We start from the raw sequence: 21,296 nt of genomic DNA, 5'->3' as shown, positions 1-21,296 counted from the left end.
CCAACTGCCCCTGAAAACATTTATATTTAGAATTAGCCAGCTGGACTCAGTTTAGATGATCCCAACTTTGTTGGCAACATTCAAAGCATGATAGGAGCTAGGTGAACATACACTTTCTTCTCTCCATCAGGCCGGTTGTGGAGAAGGAAGCCTTGTATTCCCTGCTGCTCTCACTGCCCCCATACACTCTCTTTTTCCCCAGTCTTCCGGCACATCAGTGATTTCTTGGTTAATGTCATTCTTATTCAAATACTGATTTTTTTCATCATTTGTTTATTGTTTTTATGGTAGAGTTTGACAGTTCTTTATATATTCTGTGAGCTCTTTGCCAAGTATGTGATTTGCTCTTATTTTATATCAAATTAGAGCAAAGTTTTTAGTTTTGATGAAGCCCATTTTTTTGGTATTTATTTATTTATTAACATATAATGTAGTATTTGTTTCAGGGGTACAGGTCTGTGATTCATCAGTCTTACACAATTCACAGCGCTCACCATAGCATATACCCTCCCCAGTGCCCATCACTCAGCTACCCTATTCCTCCCACCCCCCTCTGATGAAGTCCATTTTATAAATTTATTTTTTTATGGATCATACTTCTGTTGTCAAATTTAATAGCCCTTTACCCAGTCCTAAATCCAAAGATTTTTCTCCAGTGTTTCCTTTGTTTATTTTTTTAAGTAACTCTTTTTTTTTTTTTTAAGATTTTATTTATTTGACAGAGAGCGAGCAAGCACAAGCAGGGGGAACAGTAGAGGGAGAGGGAGAAGCAGACTCCCTGCCCATCAGGGAGCCCAATGTGGGGCTTGGTCCCAGTACCCTGGGATCATGACCTGAGCCGAAGGCAGATGCTTAACCATCTGAGCCACCATGGCGCCTCTTTTTAAAGTAACTTCTATGACCAGTATGGGGCTTGAACTCAATCCCGAGATTAAGAGTTGCATGCTCTACTGACTTAGCTAGCCAGGTGCCACTCTTTTAAAAGTTTTATAATTTCATGCTTTACTTTTAAATCTGTGATTCATTTTGAGTTAATTTTTATATAAGGTGTGAGACTCTTTCTTTTTTTCCTTGTCTCTTTGCCTATGCATTTCCAAATGCTCCAGTGGCAACCATTTGTTGAAAAGTCCATCTTCCATTGAATTGCTCTTGCACATTTATCCAAAATCAGCTGGGCATCTTTGAAGATATTTCTGGGTTTTCTGTTCTGTTACATTGATCTTTGTCTCTCTGTCAGTACCAACTGTCTTAATTACTGTGTAAGATGATTCTTGAATCACATGGATGATTCTACTTTATTCTTTCACAAAATTGTTTTGGCTATCTAGTTTCTTTGTGTTTTGGTTCTTAAATATATATTTTAGAATAACTTGTCTGTACATAGCCAAAACCTTTGTTAGGATTTTGATAGGAGTACCATTAAGCCCAAATATCAGTTTGTGGAAAATTGACGTCTTTACTATGTTGAGTCTTCTCATCCATGAACATGGTATGTTTATTTAGATCGTTGATTTTTTTTTTGGCACTTTTATGTAGTTTTCAGCCTGTAAGTCCTGTACATATTTTGTGGATTTATACCTAAGTATTTAATTTTTTTGGAAGCAGTTGAAAATAGTATGTTTAATTTTGGTATCCATGTTAATTTATTGGTAGTATATTGGAGTAACAATTGATTTTTGTATTTATCTTGGATCCTGCAACCTTGCTGAATTCACTTATGAATTCTAGGACTTTTGTTGTAGAGTCCTTGGGATTTTCTAGGTAGGTAATTGTGTCATCTGCAGATAGGGTTATTTTTAGTTCTTCCTTTTCAATTTGTATGCCTATAATGCTTGCCTAATTGTTTTGGCTAGAAATTTCAGCATGATACGGATTTAAGACCCTTGGGGAGAGTATTCACTCCATGATGAAAACCACTAAATAGGATGTTAACTGTAGGTTTTTTGTAGATGTCTGTATGAAGTTTCTATTCCTATTTTCCTTAGTTTTTTTTTTATTTACTTATTAAAAAAATCATGAATGGGTGCTGAATTTTGTTAGGTGCTTTTCCTACCATTAATACACTTTTTTTTCCCCCTTTAGTCTGTTAATATGGTAGATTACCTCTTTGATTCTGAATATTTAACTTAAGTGGAGTAAGCCCCACTTGATATGGCATATAACTCTTTTTTGTATATTACGGGATTGCATTTATATTTTGTTAAGGAATTTTGTGTCTATTCATGAGAGTTATTGTCTGTAGTTTTCTTTTTTCATACTGTGATTTTGATATTGGGAGTAATAACTAGCTTCATAGAATGAGTTGGGAAAAATGCTTTTACTTTTTCTGTTTTCTGGAAGAGAATGTATAGAATTGGTGTTAATTCTTTAGATGGTGGGTACAGTTCTTCATTGAAACTATCTGGACTTCCATATTTCCTTTTTGGTTGTTTTTAAGGGATAAATTAAAATTTAAAAATAGTTACAGGGCTGGAGTGCCTGGCTGTCTCAGTTGGAAGAGCATACGATTCTTGATCTCAGTCATGAGTTCAAGCCCCACGTTGGGTGTAGAGATTCCTAAAAAAAATAAGTAACTTTATGAAAAAAAAAGTTACAGGGCTATTCATATTACCAGTTTTATAATTGGTGAGTTGGAGTAGTTTGTGTTTTTCAAGGAAGGGATTCATCTCATCTAAGATGTCAGAGTTATGTGTGTGAAGTTGTTCATAGTATTCCCTTTTATTCTTTTGATGTCTGCAGGATCTGTACTGATATCCCTTCTTTCATTTGTATTAGTGGTGATTTGTGTTCTCTCCTTTTCTTTGTCAGTGTTGCTAGAGGTTTATCAATTTTATTGATCTTTTCAAAGAAGCATCTCCTGTCTTGTTGACTTTTCTTTTTTTTTTCTATTTTAAATTTCATTGATTTCTGCTCTTATATTTATTTTGGTATCCATGCTTTCTGCTTGCTTTGGGTTTATTTTGTTCTTTTTTTAGTTTCCTGAGGTGAAAGCTTAGATTATTAATTTGAGACTCTTCCACTTTTCTGTGCATTGTTACAAATTTCCCTCTTATCACTGGTTTATCTATGTCCCACAAATTTTATTATGTTGTATTTTCATTTTCATTCAGTTCATTATATTTTTTTCATTTTCCTAGCGGCTTCTTTTTTCATTATTGTGTTACTTTCTTCTGGCCTCTGTGGTTTCTGATGAGAAATTTGCTCTCTCAACTTATTTTCTTTCTTTTTTTTTTTTTATAAATTTTATTTATTTATTTGACAGAGAGCACAAGTAGGCAGAGAGGCAGAGGGAGAGGGGCAGAGGGAGAGGGAGAAGCAGGCTCTCCGCTGAGCAGAGAGCCAGACGTGGGGCTCGATCCCAGGACTCTGGGACCATGACCTGAGCCGAAGGCAGACGCTTAATGACTGAGCCACCCAGGCGCCCCTCAACTTATTTTCTTCTATAAGTAAAGTGTTTTTCTCTTGCTGCTTTCAAGATATCCTTTCTTGTCTTTATATTTCAGAAGTTTAATTAGGATGTTTTTAGGGGTAGATGCCTTTGGAATTATCCCTTTTGACATTTGCTCAGCTTCTTGATTCTGTAGCTTTATGGCTCACCAAAATGGAATTTTTTTAGTCATTATTTAGTTGAGTACTTTTTCAGTCCCACTTTATTTTTCCTCTTCTTCCTTAGACTCTCATGACATAAATGTTAAGATTATTTGTTATAGTCCCAAAGATCTTTGAGGGTCTGTTCATTCTTTTTTTTTTTTTCACTCTCTGTTGCTTACATTGAGTAATTTTCATTGTTGTATCTTCTAGTTCATGAATTCTTTTACTCTCTTTCCTTGATGCTGCTGTTGAGGTCATGCATTGGGTTCTTTATTTTTCAGTACTTTGCAGTTCTAAAAATTTCCATTTGGTTCTTTATGTTTTCATTTTTGCTGAGGCTTTCTATATTTCATTTTTGTGTTTGTAATTTCTCATGGAATAATTTTTTATATTTATTTAAAGATTTTATTATTTTGGCAGAGCACAAGCAGGCGGAGCAGCGGGCAGAGGGGAGGGGGAGGGAGAAGCAGCTCCCTGCTGAGCAAGGAGCCTGGTGCAGGGCTTGAACTCAGGACCCTGGGATCATGACCTGAGCCAAAGGCAGACACCCAACCAGCTGAGCCACCCAGGTGCCCTGGAATCATTTTTTTTTTAAAGATTTTATTTTTAAGTAATCTGTATACCCAAAATGGGGCTTGAATTTATGGCCCTGAGATGAAGAGTCACATACTCTACCGACTAAGCCAGCTAGGTGCCCATTATTGAGTCATTTTTAAAAAAAAATTATTATTTTATTTTTTTAAAGATTTTATTTATTTGATGGAGAGAGAGAGGGAGGGATAGAATAATCAGGGGGAGCATCAGGCAGAGAGAAGGGGAGAAGCAGACTCCCCGCTGAGCAGGGATCCTGGCTTGGGGCTGGAGCCCAGCTTGGGGCTCCATCCCAGGACCTGGGATCATGACCTGAACTGAAGGCAGATGCTTAATCGACTGAGCCACCCAGGCACCCCGATTGAGTCATTTTTATTATATGGCTGCTTTAAAATCTTCATCAGATAATTCTGACATTTGTCAGATGTTAAAATTACAAATATCTCAGTGTTGGCACCTATTGATTGTCTTTTTTCATTCAATTTGAGATCTTCTGGTTCTTGTTATGACAAATGATTTTTGATTGAAACTTGAACATTTTTGTGTTATGTTATGGGACTTTGCATCTTACATAAACCTGTTTTACCTGGCTTTCTCTGACACGTGCCTGGCAGGAGGGAGTTGTGGGTGTCATATCCTTTTGCCAGGTGTGAGATGAAGTTCATGTTCCCTGTTGGGCCTTTGTTGACATTTGAAGGGAGGCTGATTGTTAATGCTGAACAGAGTTGTGAAATTATGGTTCTCTACCTGATCTCCACAATGGATGTGGCCTCACTTACACTCTGTGTTGGTGAAACCCGTAACTCCTTGCTGTACCTTCTGATACCACCCCAGGGGATATAGTCGGTTCCCTTGTTACTGCCAAATGAAGGTGGATGTCCAGGCTTCCCTTGTTGTCTCCATGGGGGGACCTGGTCCTTATCAGCCAGTGAGGCTGAAAATTCTGGTTCTCTACTTGACCTGCTCTTACACCACCCCAATAGTAGTCTTGGCATGACTCAATCTCACAAGGGTGGATGTCTGGGTTCCCCACTTAACCATTGCAGAAGTGGGTGGGATCAGTTTTTCTGTGATGTTAAGCTGGGTAGAGTATCTGTCTAAAAGTTTTCCTTCCTCGCTAATATGATCCCTTCCTGGTTGTTTGTCTAGAGAGACAGATAGGAAGCCTTTTGTTTGAGCTTTTTTGGTGGGGGGGGTCTGTGCTTGTTAAGTGCTTCTGGGTTGCTGACTTCTTCATTTCAAGAGTGGGATATATTAGGCAAAAAGAAAACCTAGGTAACCTCACTGCCATGTTATTCCTTGGGTCCCATGGGTTCTAGCTAATTTGCTGCCTTTTTTTTTTTCCCTAAGATTTTATTTATTTATTTTGACAGAGAGCAAGAGAGGGAACACAAGCAGGGGGAGTGGGGAGAGGGAGAAGTAGGCTTCCCGTGGAGCAGGGAGCCCGATGTGGGGCTCGATCCCAGGACCCTGGGATCATGACCTGAGCCGAAGGCAGATGGTTAATGACTGAGCCACCCAGGCGCCCTGCTAATTTGCCTTCTTAACATGTTTCAGAATATATTTGTTTTGTTTATAATATCCACAGTTTTTGTTTGTATTTTGTAAGAGGGGAAAGTACATCTCCATCATTCAATAAATGGAGGAAGTCTAGCTTTTGATTTATATTTCATTGATTTTTGCTCTGATCTGTATTTCTTTTTGTCCTTCTAATCTCTTCAGGTACAAGGTGAAGTCATTGAGTTTTCTTTTCTTTCTTTTTTTTAAAAGATTTTATTTATTTATTTGACAAAGACAGCGAGAGAGGGAACACAAGCAGGGGGCGTGGGAGAGGGAGAAGCAGGCTTCCTGCTGAGCAGGGAGCCTGACATGGGACTCGATCCCAGGACCCCGGGATCATGACCTGAGCTGAAGGCAGACGCTTAACGACTGAGCCACCCAGGTGCCCGGATAAGTGTACTTTTAATCCCCTTTACTATTAATCTCCTTAATCTGTTTTACCCATCCCACTGGCAACTACCAGTTTTCTATGGGTCTGTTTTATGGGTCTGTTTCTGCTTTGTTTGTTCATTCCTTCATTTGTTTTATTTTTTAGATTCTACATGTAAGCAAAATTGTAATGGTATTTGTCTTTTCCAGTCTGACTTATTTTAGTTAGCATTATACTCTGTGGGTTCTTTCATGTTTTCGCAAATGGAAAGAGTTCATTCTATTTTTTTATTGCTGAGTGTATTTCATTACACACACACATCCATTCATCTGTCCATGGACACTTGGGTTACTTACATACCTCAGCTATGGTAAATAATGCTGCAGTAAACATAGAGGTGAATCTCTATCTTTCTCTCTCTTTTTTTGCATATATCTTTTTGAATTAGTGTTTTTGTTTTACTTGGGTAAATACTCAGAAGTGGAATTACTGAATTGTTTGATACTTCTGTTCCTAATTTTTTGAGACCTTCGTACTGTTTTCTACAGTGGCTGCATCAATTTACATTCCCACCAACAGTGTATGAGGGGTGTTTTTCCCTCCACATCTTCACCAACTCTTGTTTTTTGTATTTTTGATTTTAGCCATTCTAACAGGTGTGAGTTGATATCTCATTGTGGTTTTGATTTGCATTTCCCTGTTGATGAATGATGTTCAGCATCTTTTCATGTGTTTGTCGGCCATCTCTGTGCCTCTTTTGGAGAAATGTCCATTCAGGGCTTCTGCCCACTTTTTAATCAGATGTTTTTGGTGTTGAGTTGTATAAGTTATTTATAGATTTTGGATGTTAACACCTTATCAGATATATCATTTGCATATATTTTCTCCCATTCAGTGGGTTGCCTTTTTGTTTAATTGAGGTTATCCCTAGCTGTGCAAATGTGGTTTATTTTGATGTAGTCCCAAAGTTTATTTTTGCTTTTATTTTTATTTATATTGGCTTTTATTTGCCTGAGGAGACATATCTACAGAAATGTTTCTATGGCTGATGTCAAGAATTTTAACTGCCAATGTTTTCTTCTAAGAGTTTTCTGGTGTCAGGTCTCACATTGAGGTCTTTAATCAATTTTGAGTTTATTTTTGTGTGTGACTAAGAAAGTGGTCCAGGTTTGTTCTTTTGCATGTTGCTGTCCAGTTTTCCCAGCACCCTTTGTTGAAGAGTCTGTCTTTTCCCCATTGTATATTCTTGCTTCTTTTGTTGTAGGTTAATTGACCATAAAAGTGTGGGGTTATTTCTGAGCTCTTTATTCTGTTCCACTGATCTGTGTGTCTGTTTTTGTGCCAGTACCATACTGTTTTGATTATTATAGCATTGTATATCTTGAAATCTGGGATTGTGATACCTCCAGCTTTGGTCTTCTTTCTCAAGATTGCTTTGGCCATTTGGAGTCTACAAATTTTAGTTTTATTGTAGTTATGTGAAACACGTTCCTATTTTGTTAGGGATTATAGCTTACTGTGGGTAGTATGGATATTTTAACAATATGGGTTCTTTCATTCCTTGAGCATGGAATCTTTCCATTTTTTTAATGTTGTTTTCAATTTTTTTAATCAGTGTTTTATAGTTTTTAGAGTACAGTCTTTTACCTCCTTCATTAAGTTTATTCCTAGGTATTTTATTTTTGGTGTAATTGTAAATGGGATTCTTTTTTAAATTTTTTTCTGCTTTTTCATTATTAATGTATAGAAATGCAACAGTTCTATATATTAATTTTTTAATCTTCTGTCAGTTCTTACACTTTTTTGGTGGAGTCTTTAGAGTTTTCTATGTGGAGTATCAGGTCATCTGCAAATAGTGACAGTTTTACTTCTTCCTTACCCATTTGGATGCTTTTTATTTCTCTTTTTAAAAAATTTATTTATTTGAGAGAGAGAATGCATGCACGAGTGGACAGAGGAGCAGAGGGAACAGCGATAAGCAGACCCCCCCCTCTGAGCAGGGAGCCCAACATGGCTCCATCCTGGGACCCTGGGATCATGACCTGAGCTGAAGGCAGATGCTTAACCAACTGAGCCATCTAAGCGCCCCCCAAGGATGCTTTTTCTTTCTTTCTTTCTTTCTTTTTTTTAAAATTTTATTTACATATTTGTGAGAAAGAGAGCACAGGCAGGGGGAGTGGTAGGCAGAGGGAGAAGCAGGTTTCCTGAGCAAGGAGCCGGATGTGGGACTCGATCTCAGGACCCTGGGATCATGACCTGAGCCGAAGGCAGTTGCTAAACTGGCTGAGCCACCCAGGTGCCCTTTATTTTTTTTTCTTGTCTGATGGCTGCAGCCAGGAATTCTAATACTTTGTTGAATAAAAGTGGTTACAGTGAACATTCTTGTCTCAGTCTCTGATCTTACAGGGAAAGCTCTCAGTATTTTACTATTGGCTGTCATGTCAGCTGTGGGTTTGCCGTATATGGTCTTCATTATGCTGAGATATGTTCCCTCAACAACTACTTTGTTGAGGGATTTTATCATGAATGGATATTGTATTTTGTCCAGTGCTTTCTCTGCATCTATTGAGATGATCATACCGTTTTTATTCTTTCTCTTGTTAATATGATATGTCATGTTGGGGCGCCTGGGTGGCTCAGTTGGTTAGGTGACTGGCTTTGGCTCAGGTCATGATACTGGAGTTCCGGGATCGAGTCCCGCATCGGGCTCCCTGCTCGGCGGGGAGTCTGCTTCTCCCTCTCACCCTCCCCCCCTCTCATGTGCTCTCTCTCTCTCTCTCTCTCATTCATTCTCTTTGTCTCAAATAAATAAATAAAATCTTAAAAAAAATATATATTATGTTGATTTAGTAGTGATTATTGCATCCCAGTAGTAAATCCTGCTTGGTCGTGGTGAATGCTTCTTTTAATGTACTGTTGGATTCAGTTTACTAATATTTTGTTGAGGATTTTTGCATTTATATTCATTAGAGATATTGACGTGTAGTTCTTATTTCTCATAGTATCTTTATCTGGTTTTGGTATCAGTAATGCTGGCCTCATAGAATAAATTTTGAAGTTTTCCTTCCTCTTAATTTTTTTTTGTATTTTTGTAATATTTTGAGAAGAATAGGTATTAAACTCTTTAAATATTTGGTAGAAATCACCAGCATTAAATCCTTTATCTTTGTGAAATGATCCTCTGTTTTCTTTCTTTCTTTTTTTTTATTTGAGAGAGAGAAAGAGAGCATGAGCGGGGAGAAAGGCAGAGGGAGAGGGAGAAGCAGACTCCCCACTGATCAGGCAGCCTGACGTGGGGTCAATTCTAGGACCTTGGGATCATGACCTGAGCTGAAGGCAGAAACTTAACCAACAGCCACCCAGGCGCCCTGATCCTCTTTTTTCTTGATAATTGATTTTTTTTTTTTTTTAAGATTTTATTTATTTGAGAGAGAGAGAATGAGAGATAGCACGAGAGGGAAGAGGGTCAGAGGGAGAAGCAGACTCCCCGCTGAGCAGGGAGCCCGATGCGGGACTCGATCCTGGGACTCCAGGATCATGACCTGAGCCGAAGGCAGTCGTTTAACCAACTGAGCCACCCAGGCGCCCCTGATAATTGATTTTTAAATCTACTTTATGTGATACTAATATAACCACTTTAACTTTCTTTTTATTCTCTATGATGTAACATGACTTTTTTTCTCTGCTGCTTTATTAAAGACTTTTTTCTTTACCTCTGATTTTTGGCAGCTTAATCATGTTTTAGTTTACATTTCTTTCTTTGGGTATAGTTGACACAGTTTACATTTCTTAATGTTTCTATTGCTCGTGTTTATTTAAAGGATGCTTTGTTGTACGTGTTTATAATATCATTAAATGTGGCGAATTGTTGACATTTTTTCCGATTTCTGATTTTTTTCTCCTGTATTATCTGTTCTTTAGTGGCTCCAAATACAAATATATTTGGCCTTTTGAAGTTATCTTAAAGCTAATTTATAGTCTATTCTTTTTTTTTTAAAGTAAACTGTGTGCTCAGCTAGGGGTTTGAACTCATGACCCTGAGATCAAAAGTCACATGCTGTATTGACTGAGCCAGCCCGGTGTCCAATACTCTGTTCATTTTTTAAATTATAATTAATTAATTAATTAAGTTTATTTTCTCTTTATTTTTTAAAGTAGTTTTTCTATGTGTTTCATTTTGGTTAGTAGCTATTAACTTGAGTTCTTGTGCTGTAAATCTCAGTATTTTTTTTTTTATCTTTGACCTTGTAATTTTCATTTCTGGAAGTTTAAAGTTTTAAAAAATTTTATTCATATTTCTACTTAACATTTTTATTTTTTTATTTTTTTAATTTTTTTTAAAGATTTTATTTATTTATTTGAGAGAGAGAGAATGAGAGATACACAGCACGAGAAGGAAGAGGGTCAGAGGGAGAAGCAGACTCCCCGCTGAGCAGGGAGCCCGATGCGGGACTCGATCCAGGGACTCCAGGATCATGACCTGAGCCGAAGGCAGTTGCTTAACCAACTGAGCCACCCAGGCGCCCTCTACTTAACATTTTTAATGTTTTTTCCAGCTTTTGAATGTATGGAATGTATTCACTATAATTGTTTTATAGGAATTGTGTATCAATTCTATTATCTGTCATTTCAAGATTGGTTTGACTGGTTTTTGTTTCATTATTGAGTGTGATTTGTTTCTTCTCTGTATGTCTTTTAAGTTTGTCTTGATTTTTAGTCATTGTAAATTTTATCTTGTTATGTCTCCATTTTAGTATGCCTAAAAATACTTTTGTACTTTGTTCTGTGACATGGTTAAGTTATTAGAAAAGTTTGTCCCTTTCGGATCTTGATTTTACGTTTTGTTTGGATAGACCTGAGCTCTGTTTAGTGTAGGGTTAACTTTTACCTCTTTCTGAGGCATAATCCTTCTTAATACTCTGATGCAGTATTATTAGGTTTTTTTTTTTATTCTGGCTTTTGGGAACAAGCATTATTTGCATCCTTGTGTGAGTTCTGGTGCTGTTATTTCTGAATCATCTGGTGGTTCTCTCCCTGGTCTTGAATAGTTCTCTGACATGCAAGTGCTGATTCCTCACTCAACATTTTCTAGGATAAGCCTCTGTAGATCTCTTCATTTTTCTCTCTCTGTCTTCAGCTGTACTCAGTGCTGGTCTCCCGTGTGACCTGTAGCCACCTTGGCTTCTTTGGACTCCTAGCTCTATTTCTTCAATTTGGGGAGACCATATGCTCTGCCTGGGTTCCTTCTCCCTGTTCATGGCATGGAAACTCTCAAGGCAGTAAGCTGGGCAAATATATGGCCTCTGTTTGTTTCTTGTGTCCCAGGATTACTGTCTTTCATTACTTGTCCAAAATCTTTAGGGCTTTTGTTTCAAACATTTTGTTAGGTTTTTGCTATTTCATGCAGAAGGCAGAATCTGGTCCCTCTTACTTGATCATGAGTAGAAGTGGTATTATTGTGCTTTTTTATACATTTTCGTACTGACTAGTGATGTTGAGCACATTTTAACTTTTTAATTTGCTTATTGACCATTTATGTGTTTTCTTTTGGGAAGAGTCTGGTCAAACCTTTAGCCCTTTTCCTTCTTTCTCTCCTTTTTTTTCTTTCTTTATTCTTTGTCTTTTTTTTTTTTAATTGCCGAAGGTCTTTATATGTCCTGGATACTAGTCCTTTGTTAGATAAATGCTTTGTAAGTAGTTTCTCCAAGGCTGTGGTTTTTTACTTTCTTAGCTGTGCTTTTGATGAGTGGAAATATGTAAGCCTGATGAAGTCTAATTTGTCAGTTTTTTCTTTTACTATGTATGTGCTAAGACACTTTTGCCTAACCCTGACATCATGAAGGTACTTTCCTTTGTTTTTTCTAAAACTTTGTTTTTGCTAATTTATATTTAGGTCTCTAATGTATCTCAAATTAAGTTTTGTAGGTGTTTTGTTTTTGTTTTTGTTTCTGTTTTTGCATCCGGATATCCAGTTATTTCTGCACCATTTGTTGAAAAGAGTCTCCATTGCTCAGTGGCTTGCTTTGGTGAAACAGCACTTGGCTGCATTAAGTGTGCTCTATTTCAGGAATATTCATTCTGTTCCATTGATCTAATTGTCCATCCTTATATCATTACAATACTAACTTCATTATTTGTATTTTATAGTAACTCTTGAAGTCCGATTTGCAAGTCCAGCAACCTTTTTCATCCTTTTCAAGATTGCTTTGTATACTTTAAGTTTTTAGCATTTCCATATAAATTTCAATATTAGCTTTTCCAGGGGCACTTGGGTGCCTCATTCGGTTAAGCATCTGCCTTCAGCTCAGGTCATGTCTCAAGGTCTCGGGATTAAGCACCACATCAGGCTTTCTGCTTAGCGGGGAGTCTGCGTCTCCCTCTCCCTCTGGGCTTGCACATGCTCTCTCTTGCTCGCTCGCTCTTAAATAAATAAAAAATTAAAATAAATATTAGCTTTTCCATCACTTCAGAAAGGTTGATGGGTGATATGATGATGATAACCATTGTTGATGGGTGATATGATGATGGGTGATATAATGGATGATAACCATTGCTTTCAGTCTATAGATCAGTTTGAGGAGAATTGATATGTTAACAGTGTTGAGTCTTCCTTTTCATTAGCATGGTATATCTCCATTTCTTTAGGTCATCTTTGTTTTCTCAGCAATATTTTGTAGTTTTCAGTCTTTGGTCTTGTGTGTCCTTTGTGAAAAAAAAATGTGTGTTTTTTTTTTAAGTTTTTTCCTCTTACTGTAAGTGGTGTTTTAAATAATTTAATTTCCTAATTATTTGTTCTTGGAATATGGAAATAGAATTGACTTATATTGGCTTCTGTCTTACAACCTTATATAAGTCATTAATTCTATGAGTATTTTTGGTAGATAAATCAGATATTTGTAGGAGATGATCATGTTACAATTTTTACCTCTTTCCACTTTGCATTCTTTTAATTTTCTTTCCTTATTGCATGTACCTTAGTCCTGTTCCCATTCTTTAGGGAAGGCATTCAGCTTCGTACCATTAATTATGATGTCAGCTGTAGGCTTTTTATTAATGACCTTTATCAGGCTGTTTAAAAATAGAGGTTTTATTATTATCTAAGTATGGCCACAAGGCCTGTGACAGATCAGGAGAGGATTCCTGTTGTAAAGGAATCCTTTATAAAGTTGTAAATTATGAAAATAAAGGCAAGAGCCTTCATTTTGGTTTCCATGGAAAGGAATAGTCAAGGAATGGTAACCAGGTTTAGGATTCTCTAGTTTGAATAATTTCAAGTGCTTTGTGGTTTAGGGGCTGCCCAGAGTTGTCTGGTACCTTCCCCTGGGGTGATTAGAGTAGGGGAATATCGTGGCCAGATATAAAATAGAGATGGTTGGGGCTATGGTCTCTGTATTGGTTGGTTTGCATATGAAAGCTAGCTGGAGCATTGGTAGCTATCTCAGGAATTAGATAGCCCTGAAAAGGGTTACCAAGGCCCAACGTATCAAAAGTATAGAATGAAAGGATATGATTAATAAACAGGTTGTGTAAAATCTATTCCTAGTTTTTTGACAGTTTATGGCATGAATGGATATTTAGTTTTGTCTGTTTTTTTCTACATCTATTGAGATGATTATGTATTTCTACATAATAATAGTGAATTTCATTGTTTTATTTTCAAATGTTATATCAATCTTGTATTCTTATTTTTTCTGAAGATTTAATTTATTTGACAGAGAGAGAGAGAGAGCACAGGCAGGGGAACTGGGAGAGGGAGAAGCAGGCTCCCTGCTGAGCAGGGAGTCGATGCTGGGTTGGATCCCTGGACCCTGGGATCATGACCTGAGCTGAAAGCAGACGCTTAACTGACTGAGCCACCCAGGCACCCCTCAATCTTGTATTCTTGGGATAAATTTTACTTGGTTATGGTGTATTATCCTTTTTGTATATTGCTGTATTGAAATTGCTAATGTTTTATTAAATATTTTTGCATCTATGTACCTTTAGGGATGTTAGTCTATAATTTTCTTTTTTTGTATTTTCTGTTCAGGTTTTGGTATTATTGGTATTATTACCTAATATTATTAGGTGTGTTTGTTAGTATTATAGTGAGCTTAGAAAATAATTTCAGAAGTGTTCTTTATATTCTGGAAGTGTTTGTGTGAAGTTGATGCTGTTTCTTCCTTGGTGTTTGAAGGAATGTACCAGTGAAAAAGTCTGAGCCTAGAGTTTTATTTTGGGGAAGGATTTTCAGAATGAATTCAATTTAAAGGGCGCTTCAGATTTTTGTTTCATCTCATCAATTTTTTGGTAAGTTGTGTTTTTCCAGGAATTTTTCCATTTCATCTAAGTTGTTAAATTCATTAACATAAAGTTAATAGTCTTTTGTCTTTTTACTATCTGTGGGTTCTATAGTGATAATTCCTCCTTTTTTGTTCATACTGGTAATTTATGTGTATGCTTTATATCCATTTAGCTAGAGGTTTATCAACTTTGTTGATCTTTCCAAAGGACCAGCTTTGACTTGTATCTAAGAAATCACTGTTCACTTCTAGGTCATGTAGATTTATTACTGTTTCATTTAAGACTTTTATAGTGTTAGCTCTTACATTTAAGTATATGACCCATTTTGAGTTACTTTTATGTATGATATAAATAAGGGGTCCAACTTGTGTTTGGCTTGTTGAGTAGAATTTTTAATATATGAGTTTTGTAAAGCTGTTTCTCTTTGTATTAATTTCTTAGCATTCCAGTAGTAATTTCAGTATATTTCCTTACCTTTTTATTGTCCATTTATATAGCGTACCACTTACAGTTAGTATTATACCTCTTCTTAAATGTATAGAAATGTTGCAGTCATAGAGATTCTTTGACATAACCTCTGCTCAGTTATGCTATTGTCATATGTATTAGATCTCTGTGTTATAACCCCTGGAAAACAATATTATAATTTTTGCTTTCAATAATCATTTGTATTTTTAAGAATTTAAGAACTAAAATTCTTTTATATTTTCCAGGTATTTACCATTCGTGGTCCTCTTTTTTGCTTCCTAAAGATTTACATTTTCATTTAGTACCATTTTTTTTCATTATGAAGAATTTCTTTAGCCTTTGTTGTAGTCCATGCCTCCTGGTGATGAAATCTGTTTGCTGCCTTTTGTGTGAAAATACCTGTTTCACTTTCATTTTTGAAGGACATATTAGTTGGATATAGAATTCTGGGTTGAACTACAGTTGTTTTTCTTGAAGCACTTTAAAGATTTTGTTTCACTGTCTTTTGACTTCCATAGTTTATGATGAGAAATCAGCCATTTATCTAAAAACTGTTCCCTTTTATTTGATGTGTCCTTTTCTCTTGGCTCCTTGATGACATTCTTGCCTTTGTTTGCTTTTCAGCAAGCAGTTTGGGTACTTGGGGCTCACTGAGTCTATAAAGTTCTAAGACAAATTTTATCCACTATTTTTCAAAACTTACTTTTTGCCATATTCTCATATTCCATATTCTCTTCCTCCTCACCACTTTTCCTCCTCCTTTTCCAGACCATCAATTACACATGTTAGATTTCTTGACACTGTACAATAGGTCCCTGAAGGCTTGTTCATTTTTTTCCACTATTTTCTCTTTTTCAGATTAAAGATGAGAGGTAATGTGGCTTCAGAGTCAGTGACTCTTTCGTTTGTCATCTTGGTTTTGTTGTTAAGCCTGTGCAGTAAATGTTTCACTTCATATATTGTTTTTGTTTTTGAGAGGGAGAGGTGGGGGAGGGGCAAAGGGAGAGGGAGAGAGAATCTTAAGCATGCTCCATGCCCAGCATGCATTGGGTCTCCATTTTGGGATCCTGAGATCAAGACCTGAGCTGAGATCAAAAGTTGGACGCCTAACCGATTGAGCCTCTCAGGTGCCCCTAATTCTTTTTTATAGTGTCTTTTACTTTGCTGAGATTTCCTATTTCACTTAATATAGGTACATTTTTATTTTTCTCTTAGAACTCAGTTATAATAGTTATTTAAAGCCTAATTCCAGTGCCTCGGTCATCTTAGGGTTGGTTGACCTTCATTGATTGTCTTTTATCTTAGGGTTGGTTGACTTCATTGATTGTCTTTTATCTTAAGCATGAATAACGTTCTTCTACTTCTTAGTAGATCATGTAACTTGGATTGTTCTTTTTTTCTTTAAAGATTTTATTAATTTGAGAGAGCGACCACCACGAGGGGTAAGGGGTAGAGGGAGAGGGAGAAGCAGACTCCCTGCTGATTTGCAAGCCTGATACAGGGAGTCTGCTTCTCTCTCTCCCTCCTGCTTCTGCTCTGTCTCTTTCTGTCAAATAAATAAATAAATGAATGAATAAAATCTTTTTTTTTAAAGATTTTATTTATTTGAGAGAGAGAATGAGAGAGAGCACATGAGAGGGGGGAGGGTCAGAGGGAGAAGCAGACTCTCTGCTGAGCAGGGAGCCCGATGCGAGACTCGATCCTGGGACTCCAGGATCATGACCTGAGCCGGAGGCAGTCACTTAACCAACTGGGCCACCCAGGTGCCCTGAATGAATAAAAAAAATTGGGAAACTTCTTCTGCTGGTCCCTTCCAAGTTTTGACTACAGGTGGGAAACCAGAATCTGGCTGCTAACTGTGTTTGTCTTTTATAAGCTTACTTAACTGTTTTGGAAGTAGAAGTTCATTTTAAGCAAAAAAAAAAAAAAGTGATGATGGTGAATGTTTTATCCTGCAGATACTACTTTATGCCACAATTACATCTGTTATATAAGGAAGATCAAACTTAAAACCTTTTATTCTTTATTGATTTATTCTTATCAGCTTATAATATTTTAAAAAAGTTTGGTATGTTTCAGTTCATTGCAGTTATTATCTTTTTTGGCCTTAAGTGATTTCCCATTTTTTTTTTTTTTTTTTAAGATTTATTTATTTGGGAGAGACAGAGATAGAGAGAGCATGAGTGGGAAGGAGAGGGAGAAGCAGGCTTTCCACTGAGCAGGGACCCTGACGTGGGGCTTGATCCCAAGACCCTGGGATCATGACCTGAGCCGAAGGCGGATGCTTAACTGACTGAGCCACCCAGGTGCCCTGGCCTTAAGTTATTTCATCTTTGGCCAGCAGGAACTTCTTTAGGTTGGCTGATAAGTCCTTTTGACATGAATAAAGTAGTCTTTTATAGCTTCCTTGCTGTCTGATAGAATGTTATCTCGAGCTTACTTGACCTAGACTAGGAATCATCTACATCTTTCAGGAGTCCTGGCAGCTTTGGGAAATGCTGTTTGGAGACCACAGCCTTGGCACTAGAGGTGCTCATTTCTACCCTGGTAGCCATAAGTTTTTGTAAAAGAAAAGATAGGGTATTTTAGATTTATTTTTATCTTTTTTTTTTTTTAAAGAAGAAATGGGGCTCCTGGTTGGCTCAGTTGGTGGACTATGTGACTCTTGATCTCGGGGTTGTGAGTTTGAGCCCCTTGTTGGGTGTGGAGATTACTTAAAAATAAAATCTTTTTCTTTTTGTTTAAGATTTTATTTATTTATTTGAGAAAGAGAGCACAGGCGGGGGGGGAAGGGCAGAGAGAGGGTCAGGGAGAGGGACAAGCAGACTCCCTGCCAAGCAGGGAGCCCCACGTGGAGCTCGATCCTAGGACCCTTGGATCACACCCTGAGCTAAAGTCAGATGCTTAACTGACCCAGGTGCCCCAAAAAGAAAATCTGTTTTTTTTTTTTTTTCCTGGTGAGAGAGAATCTTAAGCAGGCTCCACACTCAGTGTGATACAGGGCTTGATCTCACAATCCTGAAATCATGACCTGAACTGATATCAAGTGTTGGATGCTTAACCAACAGAGACACCCAGGCACCCCAAAAATAAAATCTTAAAAAAAAGAGGGGTGCCTGTGTGGCTCAGTTAAAGCATCTACCTTTGGCTCAGGTCGTGATACCAGGGTCCTGGGATCGAGTCCTGGCTCCTTGCTCAGTGGGTAGTTTGCTCTCCCTCTGCACCTCCCCCTGCTTGTGCGTGTGCGTGCTCTTTCCAAAAAAAAAAAAATGATAGTAAATATTTTATCGTACAGATACTACTTTATGCCGCAAGTATATCTTTTATTATAATATGAGGAAGATCAAACTTAAAACCTTATCCTTTATCATTTTATTTTTTCTTACCATCATATAGTATTGTTTTCAATCATTTCCTTGTTGTATCTTGTAATATGATGGTAATACAGTCTGGGTAAACCAACATAGTGGAATAGATTGTTACATAGCCACAGCCTCCCAAAGGGTCAGTATTTTGGGTGAACTTGATTTAATGAAGTGTTAGGGGGTTTTATCTTTTGGCAAAAGAATCTAATATAAAGTAGAAAAAATATTTGGAAATTAATGTCTCCATTCTAAAGATGGAAAATAGTTGCATCATTTCTTATTATGCTATATGATGTAGCAAAGAAAGAGCCACCTTGTATAACTTGCACTTGTTTGGGCCATTTCAGTTAAAGGTGTTTTTTTTGGGGGGCCATTTCAATTAAAGGTGTTTTTTTTTTTCCCTTGGTGAATGTGAAATCTTCAATGTGTGCTTGCTTGTTTGTTTGATTTCCTTGTAATCTGTGTTCTCTTTCACAGGATTTACTTGCACTTTATTTTTTATTATTTTTTTCCTCTACCCCAGCCGCCTACTTGTACCTTTTAAAGACTACTTCTCACTAAAATAATAATGTATCTGTGGGATTGTAATAGTAACATGTTTGACTGCATCCTGCCCTATAAAACTTTTCAGTTTGACAAAACAGAGGATCACGGGGGGAGGGAGGGAAAAATAAGACGAAATCAGAGAGGGAGACAACAAACCATAAGAGACTCTTAATCCTAGGAAACAAACTGAGGGTTGCTGGAGGGGAGAGGGGGGTAGGGTGATGGGGTAACTGGGTGATGGACATTAAGGAGGGCAAGGGATGTAGTGAGCACTGGGTATTACATAAGACTGATGAATCACTGAACTCTACCTCTGAAACAAATAATACACTATATGCTAATTGAATTTAAGTAAAAAAAAATAAAAACTTTTCAGTTTGAATTGGTTTACTGTAGGATCTGGAGTCTCTGTGGTTCAGGGTTCCTCATACCAGATCCTTCCTGAGTTAGGGTATAGTCTTCTAACTATAACGTAACCTTCTTTTCTTTTCCTGTACTTTTTTTCTCTGAAGTCTCCTATATATCTATTTTTGTTTTTACTAGGAAGACAGAGCATGTAGTAATGTATCTCTATAAAAATTTAAATTATAAAAGAAAGTATTTTGGAATAAAGAAATAAATTCACTCATAATCTTACCATCTTCACCATAGTCCTGTTAAGCATGTTTTGTGTATTTTATTTTATTTTATTTTATTTTATTTTTTTAAAGATTATTTATTTATTTATTTGACAGAGAGAGACACAGCGAGAGAGGGAACACAAGCAGGGGGAGCAGGAGAGGGAGAAGCAGGCTTCCCGCGGAGCAGGGAGCCCGACATGGGGCTTGATCCCAGGACCCTAGGATCACGACCTGAGCTGAAGGCAGCCGCTTAATGACTAAGCCACCCAGGCGCCCCTGTTTTGTGTATTTTAGAGTTTATTTCTATGTGAATATACCATTATTTCTCTCATTGTTATACAGTTAGACTTTTTATACAATTTTTTTTTAAAGATTTTATTTATTTGATAGAGAGACCACGAGCAGAGGGGATGGGCAGAGGGAAAGGGAGAAGCCGACTTCCCACTGACCAGGGAGCCTGATCCCAGAATCAGGACCTGAGCTGAAGGCAGATGCTTAACTGACTGAGCTGCCCAGGCACCCCAACTTTTTTATACAATTTTTAAAGATTTTATTTAATTATTTATTTTTGTGAGAGAGAAAGAGAGAGCATGCGTGAGTAGAGAGAGGGGCAGAGAGAGAGAGGGAGAGAATCTTAAGCAGACTCAGTGCTGAGCATGGAGCCTAACACAGGGCTTGATCTCACAACCATAAGATCGTGACCTGAGCCAAAACCAGGAGTTAATTTTTAACTCACTGAGCCACCCAGGTGCCCCTATACAATTTTTATAGCTATAAACAGCCATATATGTTTGTATACATATATTTTCATGTCTTGAAATTAAAGTATATAAATGTGTAAAAATGACACACAGTATTTAATAAGTGCTATTTCTATCATATTATTTCCTTTGGCTCTCCAGAAATGAAGTAATTGAATTAGTATTTTTTTTGAATCATGTTGTTAAATTGCTCTCCAAAAGAATTGGATTATAGTGCCATCAACAGTATATGAAAATTAATGTTCACTGCACTTAGAATGTTAGGAATTATCTTTTTTTTTTTTTTAAAGGATTTTACCTATTTATTTGAGAAAGGAAGAGCACAAGCTGGGGAGAGAGGCAGAGGGAGAAGCAGACTCCCCGCTGAGCAGGGAGCCCAATGCGGGACTTGATCCCAGGAGCCCAGGATCATGACTTGAGCAGAGGCAGCCGCTTAACTGACTGAGCCACCCAGGCACCCCTTTATAGACATTTTTAAAAAAAGATTATTTATTTAAAAGAGAGAGAGTGCAGGGAGGAGCAGGTGGAGAGGGACAAGCAGGCTCTGCACTGAGCACAGAACCCAACGTGGGGCTCGATCTCAGGAGCCCAAAATCATGACCTAAGCCGAAACCAAGAGTCGAATGCCTAACCAACTGAGCCACCCGGGCGCCCCTAGACATGTTTAATTCCTTCGATGTGACTAATTAAAATGTTTCTAGCTCTTATATTGAAATTGTTTTTCATGAGGTGCCTGGGTGGCTCAGTTGGTTAAGTGTCCTACTCTTGATTTTGACTCAGGTCATGATCTCAGGGTTGTGAGATTGAGACCTGAGTTGGGCTCAGGGGGGCATCTGCTTGAAATTCTCTCTCTCCATCTCCCTCTGTCCTTCCCCCCAACCCCAGCTCACTTGCTTGCTCTCTCTAAATAAATAAAATCTTTAAAAAAATAAAGAAAAGGAATTGTTTTTTAAACATTTTGAATTTGGATTAGTGATCAGTAAGGTTTAAGGGTCTAATCTAAATATTTTCTTCCCTGATTGCTGAACAATTATTCTTTTTTTTTTTTTTTTTAAAGATTTTATCTATTTGAGAGAGAGAGGGAGAGACTGAGAGAACGAATGGGAGGAGGGGCAGAGGGAGAAACAGACTCCCTACGGAG

The 21,296-nt window shown here is 37.4% G+C and overlaps 1 protein-coding gene and 1 non-coding gene across 16 annotated transcripts in view; one reads left to right on the top strand and one right to left on the bottom strand.

The window, feature by feature from the left end:
• The window catches only part of MLLT10 (MLLT10 histone lysine methyltransferase DOT1L cofactor), a 217,967-nt gene that overhangs the window by 34,356 nt on the left and 162,315 nt on the right, over nt 1–21,296 (top strand). For 2 of the 15 annotated variants that reach the window (XM_035729209.1, XM_035729210.1), the window contains exon 1: nt 14,317–14,401. The exons of the other annotated variants lie outside the window; for them this stretch is intronic. The gene's annotated coding sequence lies outside the window, so the exon portion shown is untranslated. Of the gene's footprint in view, nt 1–14,316; nt 14,402–21,296 lie in introns of those variants that run through there. 15 annotated transcript variants of the gene reach the window in all.
• On the bottom strand, nt 210–275 carry LOC113923256. The gene has a single exon (XR_003520255.1). It is a non-coding gene; the product is annotated as a small nucleolar RNA SNORD42 (small nucleolar RNA).

This window comes from Zalophus californianus, chromosome 9 (assembly GCF_009762305.2).
Source record: "Zalophus californianus isolate mZalCal1 chromosome 9, mZalCal1.pri.v2, whole genome shotgun sequence".
Lineage (NCBI taxonomy): Eukaryota > Metazoa > Chordata > Mammalia > Carnivora > Otariidae > Zalophus > Zalophus californianus.
The sequence above is the reverse complement of the archived record's forward strand: the minus strand, read 5'-3'. Positions and strand labels throughout refer to the sequence as shown.